At 40.8% G+C, this 13,054-nt stretch overlaps 1 long non-coding RNA gene across 1 annotated transcript in view; it reads left to right on the top strand.

Annotated features, from left to right (window-relative positions):
* Nucleotides 1-678: 678 nt before the first annotated feature.
* LOC123371595 overlaps nt 679-13,054 on the top strand; it is a 30,769-nt gene continuing 18,393 nt past the window's right edge. The window contains exon 1 of the long non-coding RNA XR_006579860.1: nt 679-750. This is a non-coding gene — a long non-coding RNA (uncharacterized LOC123371595). The remainder of the gene's footprint in view (nt 751-13,054) is intronic.

Genomic DNA, 13,054 nt, shown 5'->3' with positions numbered 1-13,054 from the left:
TCAGTAAGGGTTTAATCTGCTGATTATTATATTGTATAATATTTCAATTGATTTTGATGGATTTTGTACCAAACTCTAATTGAGCACACAAAAACACTGGTATAAGATAATTGTTGTAAAGTGCAAAATCAGGTATGGTGGATTGTGTTTAAAAAGGTAACATTCATCTCTTCATGATACTGGTAATTGTAACCAGGTACACCAGACTCCATGCAAGGCAGGGAAGGGTTAATTAGAACAAATTAAGGCAGCTGGAGCAAGAAACAGGCTTCCAAGGAGGAGCTAAAAAGAAGAGTCCTGCTCAATTTGGAGGAAAAGGAAGGAATGAGCAGGTGCAGGCAGAGAGAGAGAGATGTGAGTCTCTTGAGGAAAGCTGGCTAGGCCAGGGATCGAGGAAGACTGGTGCCAGGCAGATCTCCTAGCCTAGAGGAAAGGAAAGAGACCAATGCACCTATGACTTGTCAGCTGATCCCAGTTAGGCTTAAAAGAGGGCACCTGGACCTAAAGGAGAGAGTCAGAGCTGCCTTAGAACGCAGATGGAATCAATCTGTAAAAGGGTAGGTAGGTGAGGGCTGCCTGGGAGTGAGAGTTGTGGCAGGTGGGAGTTTCCTGAGTACAGGGGCCAGAGAGAGAAGGAGCTGCAGAGAGTTGCCTGAGGGAAAGCTGCAGAGGGTCAGAAAGTGGTGAGAGATGAGAATGGTAGGAGATGCTGGAGCTGCCAGGAGCTGTGTCGTGAGAGATGCCAGAGTTGTAGGTTGATAGTCTACTGAAGACTTAATTTATTACTTATTTGCACATGGCTTTCTTTTGTAATCCATTAGCCCCACAAGGGCTATGTATATGTAAAAATAACGTTTAGACTAATTCTGTAAAGAATTGAAGCAGAAACTGAGGTAGGTGCACTGGTTATGCCTCAACCTGATGCTGAAGGTGCCCCAGGCAGGGGCTTTGCTATGCCAGTGATGACATAATATTTTCTGAATCCTAGAATGTAATATTGCAGGGAGATAAAAATTGCTTCCTTTTAGATAGGAATCACTCCACATAGTAGGAATCTTGCATGTACCACTTTGAAAGAAAGAAAATGAGAACATAAAACGAATGCAGAATGCATGAGACAGAGTGAATACTTTTATATTGTAATTAGGGCAAAGCAACCACAGTGCACAACCTAAGCCTATTTTATTCCAGGAATATTACCAAGAACAAATCTGTGCTGGACATGAGGAGCCTTCCTAACAAAAGTTTTGTCAAAACTGTTATTTCTACAGAAAGTTTCAACTCTGACAAATCAGCATTTTCTGACAAAAACATTTTTTGTAAATTTCCTGATGAGCTTTAGTGATGATATGTGGGCAGGAGAGTTAAGATGAGCTTTAAAAGCAAGGGCTAGGTGTATGAATTTCATGTGGAAGGAGATATGGAGGCAGTATAGAGACCAATACAAGGCTAGATCAAAGACACTGTAAATCACCAGTAGTCTATTTGTTCTCCTTACAGCAGAGTGACCTTTTTGATTGACCTCATACCACTATCTTGCATTAATAAAATTGCTACTTCACGTCTCTTGCCTGTGAATGCAGTACAGCCTTTCAGCAAAACATTTCAACAGTCCAAGAAATTTTGATGGCAAGAATATGTTTTCCAAATGAGCTACAAGTGGATTGTAAAATGAACAAGCAGGTAGCGGAACTAATTGCTCGAAAGTTAGACCGAGTGTGATTATTTTTGCAATTTTCACCAGGGAAAACATCTTTTCACAGTGTGCAAAGTATGGAGAAGTGGTGGGTTCTGGAAAACTGGAATAGCAGTTTTCCACTTGCAGGAACTCTCATTCTCACAAAAAATTTAAGGTGAGAACAAACAATATTCAAGTTTAACAGTTTATTCAATGATGATTTCTCCCTCTCACACCCTACACAGTCGAGAGTTGCTTTCTGCCTCCTCCTCCAATCCTCATATAGGAGCTGCAATTATAAAGAGCTATCACGTTGCTCTGCTGTTACAGCACTATAGAGCATAAGGAGAGAGTCTCTGAAGATCTGCACAGCTCATCTGTCCCGACAGCATTCATACATCTTAGTACAGATTCAATCCAGACTTATTTTCATCTCCTTAAAGGCCTTTGATGTATTTGAATACTTGCTGGGTTAATGAGATCGACCCCCCACTTTGTGCTGAAACTTCAGAAACACAGGTCCAGAATTATTTGGGACTCATTCCTGGTCCCTGTGCTGAGCCCAAATACTCAGGCACCAGGCAAGAGGGTTCTTGCAGTACTCATGGGGGAAGGGATTGCATTCTCCCCGTTCCTCACCCATCTCACACTCGCAGTCTCTGATTTGCCTGTGTTCCAGCTCTGTGTTGGAAGTCAGCCAGTGGATCCACTGGCCTTGAACTCACCCCTTCTCCATACACCTCCACATGCTGGGATAGGTGATTTTTCATAGAGCACAGCTCTTCAGTGCACAAAGGGTGCAGACAACTTCATGAGTTTGCTGCATGCTGTTCCATTCCAACAGATTCCATTTAGTGTTGAAGAATAGATGTCCACGGAGGCTGGGTTGGGATTTGTTCCTTAAAGACCTAGTATCTTTACAGGTTTTCTTAAAATTAACAGCCTATTCAGAGCAATGCAAAGGAAGAATGGTCTGGCCTTGTATATCTATCTTACAGTTGCTGCATGCTTGCTTAATATTACAGTCAATGCAAAAGTAGTGTACACACAGGCCTGACACCTGTAAGCAATTATGGAATGTTACTGTTTCTGTTAAATATTGCAGATGGGGAAATGTGTGGGCACGGTAATTATCTTGGGTGTTAGCTCAATAGCAATAGAGCATACTTGTGTGGCTAAACTATTGTGACTGGAGTAGTGAAGTAGCAATTTTTCTAATGGAAGACAGTGGGGTGAGGTCAGCCAAAAGAGCTACAATACTGATTTGTACTTCTATAAATGTATTTACTATCAAGTCACTCTGCTGAAAGGTGAATGAATAGTCATGAAAGATAGCCACTTCTACAGTTCTTTGCTGATTTATAGTATCTTTCATCTCATCTTGTATTAGTCTCTGTGCTGCCTCCACTTCTCCTTCCACATGAAATTCATACTCCTTGCCTTTAAAGCTCAGCATAGCTCTCCTGCCTACAGAGCATCACTAGGACTGGTCAGGAATTTTTTTGTGCAACTTTTTTGGTTGGAAAATGCTGATTCCTCAAAGTTGAAACTTTTTGTGGAAACTTGACAGTTTTTTTTACAACTTTTTTCAGGAAGGCTCTGTGTGGTTTGGCTTGGAATAGAGAGAGAGAGAGACACACACACACACACACACCAGAATAGCCAATAGCCCTGTGATTAGGGCACTCACCTTCTGATCCCTGATGAAGATGAGGTACTTGAATCTGGGTCTCCTATCTCAGGTGTGTGTCATAATCACTCTGCCTGATTCAGACTAGGGTCCTGAACCTGGCTGTCCCACAACCCAGGTGGTAGTGCCCTAACCATCAGGCTATTAGCTAATCTGGGGTCTCTTGTTCTCTCTTCCCTACTCCCTGTTTTATGTGTGGGGAAAAAAAATTAAAAGGTCTCATTTTTATTCTGATGTTGAATAGGAAATTGTTTGAAATTTCAGAGATTTAGGGGCTGAGAAATATTACCACCTCCACCTTCCAGCTATAATAATCGCTAAAACTCATCTAAGCAGCCCAGTGTTAGCCCCAAAGGGCCTTGTCCCCTTTCATGTTTCTGTGAAACATCCAGTATAATTTTGGATGCTGTAACAATAACAGTTGCTAATCACTTGCACTCTCCTCTTTAGGCTCTGTGCTCTGGCAGTTCTACTTTGCTTCATGCAACTTTGGTTCCCTTCTTCTAAATATGCTTCTGTTCCTTTTCCCGTGCTAACCCCTATGCCGGATTGTCGTCCCTGATCTTATATGCCATGTTTACTTCTCTCTTTGCTTTCATATCACCCCTGAAAACTCTTTTTTCCACATAATTCATACAACAGAAACTCACTCTCCTGTGCTAACGCTGTAAATTATATAGGGCATAAAAGGGACTAACATGATGTGGAATGCCAGCCAAATAACCACATCCCTGTGTCTGGTCTTGTATGCAACTCGTATTCTAAAATTCTGTCCTTAAGACACAGACTGCAGCTAAGTGCCAAGCTCTCTCTGGAACAACTGAAAATAATTTGCTTTCATTTTTGCAGAGAGACACTAGAACCTTGCTCGAATGAGGGGCCACATTGTGAATAACAGTTGAGCTGCGCACGTCCACACTGGCATGGTGTCACACTAAGATATATGGGGCGCATATGTTGCTTTGCACTGCAGTAAACTGAACCACTCTGCATCCCCCCACAGGCCAGCTGATAAAAGAAGCACCCCCACACTCATGTTAAGGATTTTTGTGTGGGTGAGACTGGAGTCAGGAGTCATGCTGAGTTCTTTGCAATGAAGAGAAGCCTTAACATACATGTGCTTTTGTTGATTATTAGAGGTGCTAAAACTCCCAGCCGCTTGCACTGAAGTGATTGAGATGCGGGTACTCAGTCCCCTTGGTAACTTTTCGTAATTACTATTTCATATCTGTTTATATCTAGCTATAAGACTAAATCTAAGCACAGCAGAGGCACAGAAGAAAATGTTGCTGACCTGAAAAATTGACACAAACTGAAGGAATGAGAGGAACAGTGAATCGATCAGATGCTGAACTCTCTAGAAAAGCTCAAAAGCTCACTTCCATCTACCCAGTAAAACTGGAAAAAAACCAAACCCCAAATCAGGTACTGAAAGATTCCATCTACACTGGAATCTTGTTAGGGAAACAGGCTATAACTCTTAAATGACTATTTTGTCTTCCAGTATGGATAGGACTAAACCGTGTTTTAACTGTATTCCTGAACCATGCATCAACCCTGGTTCACTGTGTAACAATGGTCAATTTGGGGAAAGCTCCTCAACAGGGGAAGTTGTCCCAAAAAACTGTCTTTATAGACAAGGCTCTGAAGACCATAGTTGAGATATTCAAGCTGCACAGCTTCCATTCATGTGAATGCAAACTGTGGCTAAATCTCTTGGACTTTGAAAATCTCAACCTCAGGCTGCAGCATGATTCATCCCATCCAAGCTGAAAGATCAAATTGTCTTTTAACGGTCAGAAGACAACATTGTATAAATGGGTCCCCCAATATGATAGTTGCTACAATATACTCTAAAATCAGAGTTGCGGATATATATGCAACATAGGCCCTCTTTATTCTGGTCAGCAAAAGCAGCCATCTGGGCTTAGTCAGTTTTTTGTACTGTACTGTAGACAGTCTCGCCATGCTGTAAACAAATCTACAAATCCTTGCTATAGACAAGTTCTCCAGCGTTAGCCCTTACCAAATCAACAGAATGGTTTGTAAATTAGTGACTAGCACGGTTAGGCTCTGTTCACAATAGCCATGGAAAATATGCTAGCTGTTTCCTAGCAAGAGCAGAATTGAAGCACAGTTGGCTAGTGAGGTGCAATCACTGTTTCTGTGGGCCCCATAGACAAGGCTAAGTCTCTATCTGGAGAATGAGAGTATCCTAGGGCCTTGTCTACTTAGGGTGACTAGATGTCCCGATTTTATAGGGATAGTCCTGATTTTTGGGTCTTTTTCTTATATAAGCTCCTATTACCCCCTAACCCGTCCTGATTTTTCACACTTGCTGTCTGGTCACTCTATGTCTACTTGAGGAAAATGTTTGCCAATTTTTTAGGGCTAGCCAGGCAGCAAGAATTCTGTGTTTTGAACAATTTTGGGGTTTTGACATTTGTTTTCATTCCACTTTGGGACAAAAAAGAGATCTTTTTGCAAATATTGAGAGCCTTTGCAATTCTGCCAATAGTCTTGTGGTTGTGCCACTCATGTGGGAGACCCAGGTTCAAATTTCTGCTCAAATCACAGTCTCTCTCAGTTTCCCCTGTTGTAGAGCTGTTCCATCGTGAATTGGGCTAGAGAAAGACTGACTCCATAGGCTGGTGATTAAGGCACTTATAGTCAGATATATTGGTACCCAGACACTCTGCTTCTAAGCAGGGACTAGAATCTGGGTCTCCCACATTCCAGGTGAGTGGCCTAACCACTCGACTCTTGGTTATTCTGGGCAGTGTTCTCTTGGTTTTGATCAGAAATTTCATCCTGGACTTGAGAAACCCTCTTGATGAAAATTTCATTGAAACCATATGTCTCCTTAAAAAAACCATCTGTTTCAATTTCTTGAAGGCAAAAGTTATCAAAAAATTCCTGATAGTCTTTCAAAATTTCCCATGATTGCTACCTGCATTTCAGATTCATTAGTTGGTAGCAAAGTTGGGAGAGCTAGTAGAGGAAAGCTTCAAATGGTTGATGTCTTCTCTCTGAGCAAGGTTAGAGGACATGGTGCTTAAATATCAATGACTGACTAGAGTTTCCACTGTTGCTTGTACTGGTGGAAATGAAATGGTGCTAGGAACCATGGGAAATTTTAGCAAAAATATCCTAGTATAGACAAGACTTTGATAGGTTTGAGATAGAATGCAGTATTATTTCAGTATTGCCAACCCCAAGAACTCAAAAATCCTGACCATGACTGGTTCTCCCTGGGGTGCCACCTGGAACTGAGGTAACACTGAGCCCTCTGACCCACCAGCCTGGACTCTCTCTCACACTGTGCTGCTGTGACAAGCTGCAGACCCACTCCCAGTCCTACACTTCCTCCAGCATTCAAACAGGTAGTTACATGCAGGCTCTTGGACCAGTCACTGCATAAACCAACAATAGAGAGGCTACAGTCAAAATAATCACCAGCTTCCTAGCCTAAGACCCCAGAGCTATACCATCCTGCCCTGGTCCAAACCCCAACCAGTATGAATTTATTATCCAGTTCGCCTCCCCCCTCAAGGTGGAGAGGAAATGCAACAAGCCTGTGCGAAACCAAGCTGAGATTTCCCCCCAGACACTTCACTTAAAGGCACACTTGGTTTAAATGAAAACATAAAACAAGTTTATTAACTACAAAAGATAGATTTTAAGTGATTATAAGGGATAACAAACATATCAAAGCAGATTACCTAGCAAGTAAACAAAAATGCAAACTAATCTTAGCATACTAGATAGATTGGATATAAATTCTCACACTGAGTGATGGTACAAACAGGCTTTCAGATTCTTAAGGCACAAGCTGCATTTCATACACAGGCTAGAAATCCCTTTAGCCTGGGTCCAGCACTTCCCCTAGTTCTTTGTTCCTCAGGTGTTTTCAGGAGTCCTCTGGTGTGGGGAGTGAAGAACAACAGATGATGTCACCCCCTGCCTTATATAGCTTTAGCACAGTGGTTCTGACACTTTTGTACTGGTGACCCCTTTCACATAGCAAGCCTCTGAGTATGACCCCCCCCTTATAAACTGAAACACTTTTTAATATATTTAACACCATTATAAATGCTGGAGGCAAAATGGGGTTTGGGGTGGAGGCTGACAGCTTGTGACCCCCCCATGTAATAACCTTGTGACCCCCTGAGCGGTCCTGACCCCCAGTTTGAGAACCCCTTCTTTAGCATATTGCGGGAACCCTTTGTTTTAAACTTCATTCCCAGACCAGTTTGTGGAAAAATACAGACATCCCAAGATGGAGTCCAAAGTCATGTGGCCTGGTTACATGCCCTGGCATACCTTGCTGAGTCATAGCAGCCATTACTTAGAGGCTGTCTGGAACATTTACAGGAAGGTTAAGTTCTTCCAGGGTCCATTGTCTTTGCTGATGAGCCATCGACACTGTCTGGCTTCTTTATTGTTGTATCTGAAAAGCTTGCTTTGGGTATTTTCCAGAGTAAGCCCATTTGAAATACAGATCCCTAGTCAATATTTATAATTTCAGATACAAAAATGATACATGCATACAAATATGATTGGCTGAATATGATTATCCTAACTTTTCCAATGACATCCTACATGACCTGTCTTGCACAAAATGCATCATAATTATGCTATAATCATATCATAATAATATCACTGTGAAGAATATGGGGTGCAGTGTCAAACCTGACCTCCCCTAAATCCCCAAAATAATGAAAATAATGATGTGAAAGAAATAAGTGTTGGGTTGTTTTTATTTGCCTCCTGTTTCCTGAGTTTTTAGGGTATATTTGAACAATGTTTTCAGGGTTTTTTTTTCTGCAGCCATGAGGGCTAAGAACATATTTTTTTAAAGTGAAAGATCAGATTCTTATGTAATTATATGCTTGCAGTAGCAGGGGTTTTAAGAAAACCATCAGATATGAGACTTGTGCTTGAGCTGGACAGGAGTTTTCTGTTAATGTCTTTTTGATTTTGCCAAATGGTTTTTGATTTTCTGTTAGGAAAATCAAAAATGAAATATTTTATTTTGGGTCAGATGAACCTGAATGGAAACCTTTTGGTTTGTTGAACGGAAATGTTTTGATTTGGCTTGGTTTGACATTTAATCTGTGTCTGCCTGGGAGCTGCCACAGTGCCTCATGGGAATTATATTCGGATGCTTCATGCTCCCATTCTCCTCTATGGGCCAGGCTCCCTACCCAGACTACTATTGTCTGAATTACAACTCCCTTCATGCACTGCAGCAGGTCAAGTGCAGACAGATTAATGTTGAACTGAGCTGAAAGAAAATGTGAACAAACTGCAACAAAACATTTTGATTCAAGAATGTCACTGTTTTGATCAGACATTTGAGAATGTCACATTTCTGAATCTAAATGTTTTGGAACTTTCTATTCTGAAAAAAGAAAATTGATATTTCAACTTTTCATCCTGATCTGGAACAATATCCAATTTCCCATGGGATAGAAATCCTGCTTTTCAACATGCTGTGTTCATAATAAACTCATGAGAGCTTGTCAACATTGTATCTGTGATCTTCTTCCCAAGTGGGTAGCTTTATTCTTCTACCTTCCAGAATTCACCACTGGCTTGTGAACTTGAAGCATTTCTTAAATTTTAGACAAAAAACAGACTTGCTTGGTAGGTGGTTTTCCACACTCTTACAGCTCTTGATAAAACTTGCTGCTTCTTTGTCACTATGAAGGCGGGGAGCTTTGTTTTACACTTGAACAATACTGAGCCTTGCAGTGAGAGTATCTGTATATACCCACAGTCTAGCATGTCAAAACAGCCGTGGGTTTATTTTTTGGGTCACTACTTGTGTCAGGAATTTCAACAACAAAATTAACAGCCAGTTTCCACATATTGGTATGTCAAGCAACCTGCAGCTTGACGGAAAGAAGGGTTCCCTAACGATGCACTATGGGAACATCACATGCTTTTAGCTAAAGGGCTGATAGGCTGTATCCACAGGACAGTAGGGTTAGTTCTGGGGAATGATGTATGCAGTAGGTGCTGCAGCCATGGCTATTAGTGTTTATTTTGACAAGATGAGGTACCCAAGCCCAAAATACAAGTTGGGCAAAAATGTAGAAACATAAATATGGGAAGATAGTTGTGTTTGAGTCCTCGCTGTGTCTCTGCCTTTTCCCAAACAGATGTGTAGGCTGGGCTCTGAATTCTACTTGCATTGTGCTGCACAGAACTCTGATGAGACTTCTTGGTTTTATTATGCAGTGTCTCAATATGTGTGTACCAGAGTTTCCTATTTAAAGTGTAAACCCTTCCCTTTATGTTGTTTATGTAAACTACTGTTCATTTTCAACTCTTTCATTACTTTGACTCCCCTCTTTTTTTAGTTTGTTTGTTTGTTTGCCCATCCTTGACTGTACAGGAAGGCTGAATGGTCAGCTGAATCCTTACCAGTGTTAAATTCTCAGTAACAGCTTGAAAACACTAGATGGCACAGGAGAGGTAAGAATGAACTAATAGGCTGCTTATAGAAGTCTGTCCATATGTCTTTAAGCAGTTTAATAATACAAATAACCAAATTTAGAAGGTTGTCTAGCCTCCTGAGTGACTACTCCCCTCTTTAATTTGATCTTTATACTCGATTAAATGAAGTCTTTGTATTGTAAGTGTAATACCTTTTCATGGTGGGGCATCCAGAGAACTAAATTACTCTTTCCTTGAGATTCCTAAATTACCTCTTTGGGTAAAGGAAAATGAAGACTATATATGACTGTAATAAATATATTTATAATATATGTTAGTACAGTATCCAGCTGTCACAATTATCCCAGCGAATAGATGCTGAGCTCTTGGAACAGTTGTGTCAGGAAATGGCTCGCGTAAGAGTAAACTTCATGCTCTGTTATGTTGTGTAGTTCCCAAGATAATGATCAAAAGCTTTTCTCAGTTCATGTACTGTATATTGTGTGTCCCAGGAAGTTATTAGGTATTTGCCAAACTCTAAAATACTATTTTATTGTTTCCTCTGACTGAAGAGGGAAAAGCTACAGTATAAACAGGCCTGTGGGGATCAGACTAATGATCATAAAAAAGTTTCATCCCCTTCCTACAGCAAGGCTGCTTAATTTTTTTTCTTTCAGAAGTGCTGGGGAAAAGTTCCAGATTAAAGGTTCTGGGGACTGCAGCCCTTGAGGGAGCATATTCTTTTGCTTAGCAGAGCACCAGGAGTGGGGAACTCATCTCAATTCTGTCACTGACTTGCTGCGTGACCTTGGGCAAGCCACATATGCTCTGGGGGCCTTGTTCCTTAAGTTCTTGCACTTTGCATAGTCATTAAAGTAGGAGTAAAACGCTGCCATTCTGATCTGGTAGCATTTTACACCCACTGTGTACAGCTGTACATGATTGCATAAGGAGCAGAGCAGAGGAGAATCAGGTCTTCTGTGCTTCATTTTCTCCATACCATGGGAAGATTATTTTAGCTAACATTTGTACTGTTCTGTAAGTTGTAAAAGCTGCCCTTCATGCTTTGGAAGAGCTCCCTCCAAACTACTTGTTGTTCTCTTTCAAATCCCCCTTTAAAACTCTCCTTTGCTGTGATGCCTACAAAAAACTTAAATTAGGATGCTGGTGTGCTTATCATGCTGCTCAATATTGTCTCTCTGTTTCCTTAGACTCCCCCGTCTGTCTGTATCTATCTGTTGTCTCTTGTCTTGTAGTTAAATTGTGAGCTGATTGGGGCAGGGACTGTTTGTTGGTTCTGTGTTTTGTATAGCAGCCAGCACAATGGGCTCCTAGTTATTGACTAGGGCTCCTAGGCACTATGGTAATACAAATAATATATAGAATCCTGATGTAACTACATTGGCTTCAGAGGAGTTACACCAGTGTGACGGAAGGCCGAACTGGTCCTGAAGTGTTATCGCTTTGCCTACAAAACAGGGACACAACATGTAAATTTGTGTGTGTGCACTCTTGCTGCTGCTCCAGCCACAAAACATGCTATATGCCTGCTGATTTACTTAGGGAGGAGGTAGGAAGGGAATTTTTTCAGCCCATGGCACGGTGAAATGTTTTCAAATCTTCTCAATATATCTTCTCTCCTTTTCTATAGTGACAGTTGCACACATGAACAGGATTAACTCCCCTGCTTGGGCAATGTGGTGCTAAGAAACTTTGTCTAGGTGTTAATTCTTTGGCAATTAAAGAGACATCATCAAGCTAAAAATCAAATTTAATGAACGTCATTGTCTGCTGCTTTTTACAACCTAAAACTCAGCGTTATTGACATGTTGACATTTGATCCCATGGCACAATATGATTTCCTCTAGATTCTGGCATAGATGTTGAATAGGAGAGGGGATATGATCAAAACTTGTGGGAACCTGAATATGTGAGCTTTCAGGGAGCAGGAACAGTTGCTCATCGTGAGCTTTTGGAATCTGCCTGAAAAGAATGAACAAAGCCAGTTTAACTTGTCTTTAAATTCTCTACCTCTTTGCACACATCAGCATGTTTGTGGGGAACTATATCAAGAACTGTTGATAAGTCTAGTACTGTCAGCAAAGATGTTTGACCTTTGTCTCTGCCTAGGATAAGATTGATTACCTGTGCTGTATGCAAGTCTGAAGGCTCACTAGAAAGGGTCTTAAAAATAAAAGATGTGTTTTTAACACTAGTTAACTAACTAAAGTTAAAATTTTAGGGAAGATGAGGAAGCTGGTAGTTTTTGCACAAGTTAGCATGTCAAGACAAAGACTGTGGGGAGCTATGGCATGGCTAACTTGAATTAACCTTTTATTTTTTTGGTGGTTTATTTTGGAAATGAGGACAAGGCCTAGATACTGGTGGAGCTCAGGTGCTGCTGAAACAGATTTTCTACTACTTTCTGTAACACTTTGCACAGTGCAGGGAGTTGGGAGACAAAGTGGGTAGTTAGTGAGGTACAGTACTTGGCATTCAGTGATGATTTTTTGATTATTTGACAATGATCTTTTTTTTCCCCCCTTCCACTGTTGTGGTTCAAGGTCACAGGTAGATTCCTTTCTCTAAGGGAGTCATGGATAGTCTCTAAACAAATGATCGAGACATTCCTTATTCCTCATTTGCATGACCAAATACCAGGGGTCAACTTGCATGTTGTGGCATGAACATTGTTCAGTGCCTTCAGAGCCTTTGGTTAAGTAATTGGAGCATATTCTGACTGGGATAGTGGTGTGTTTTCATTCTGTTCCTATTCTGCACCATCAGATACTTCAGATCTCATCTGCACTGCTTTTAACTGATCTGTGGGTATTATGACTTTCCTACCTTTATACTCTTCCTTTCCTTTTAAATTTTGTCTTTAATAAGGCTTAGGTTGCCTACTTCATTAGTTTTCTTCCACTTCTCTAGTCTCCATTCAGAAGATGTTGCTGTAACATGAATCCAGAGCATGCTGTTGACCCTTTAAATGCAATCTTTTTTCTTTCAATCAATTATAGATTGTGAGCGCATAACTGAAAATTATGGTACATTTTTAAAAATGTACCTTACTCTTTAAATGTTATAGACACAAGTATTTCCTTGGCTTCATTTAATCTAAAGTAGGCAGAAGATTGAAGATTTCACATACACATGAAGTACTTTGCGTCAAGGGGAAGTACAATAGCTTTTCTTCTCTAGACGCACAATTATCCTAAGTATTTTTTCCAAGCTAAATGAAT

This window comes from Mauremys mutica, chromosome 5, assembly GCF_020497125.1.
Source record: "Mauremys mutica isolate MM-2020 ecotype Southern chromosome 5, ASM2049712v1, whole genome shotgun sequence".
NCBI classification, from domain to species: Eukaryota; Metazoa; Chordata; order Testudines; family Geoemydidae; genus Mauremys; species Mauremys mutica.
Note: the sequence above shows the minus strand (reverse complement) of the source record. Positions and strands in the feature narration are given on the sequence as shown.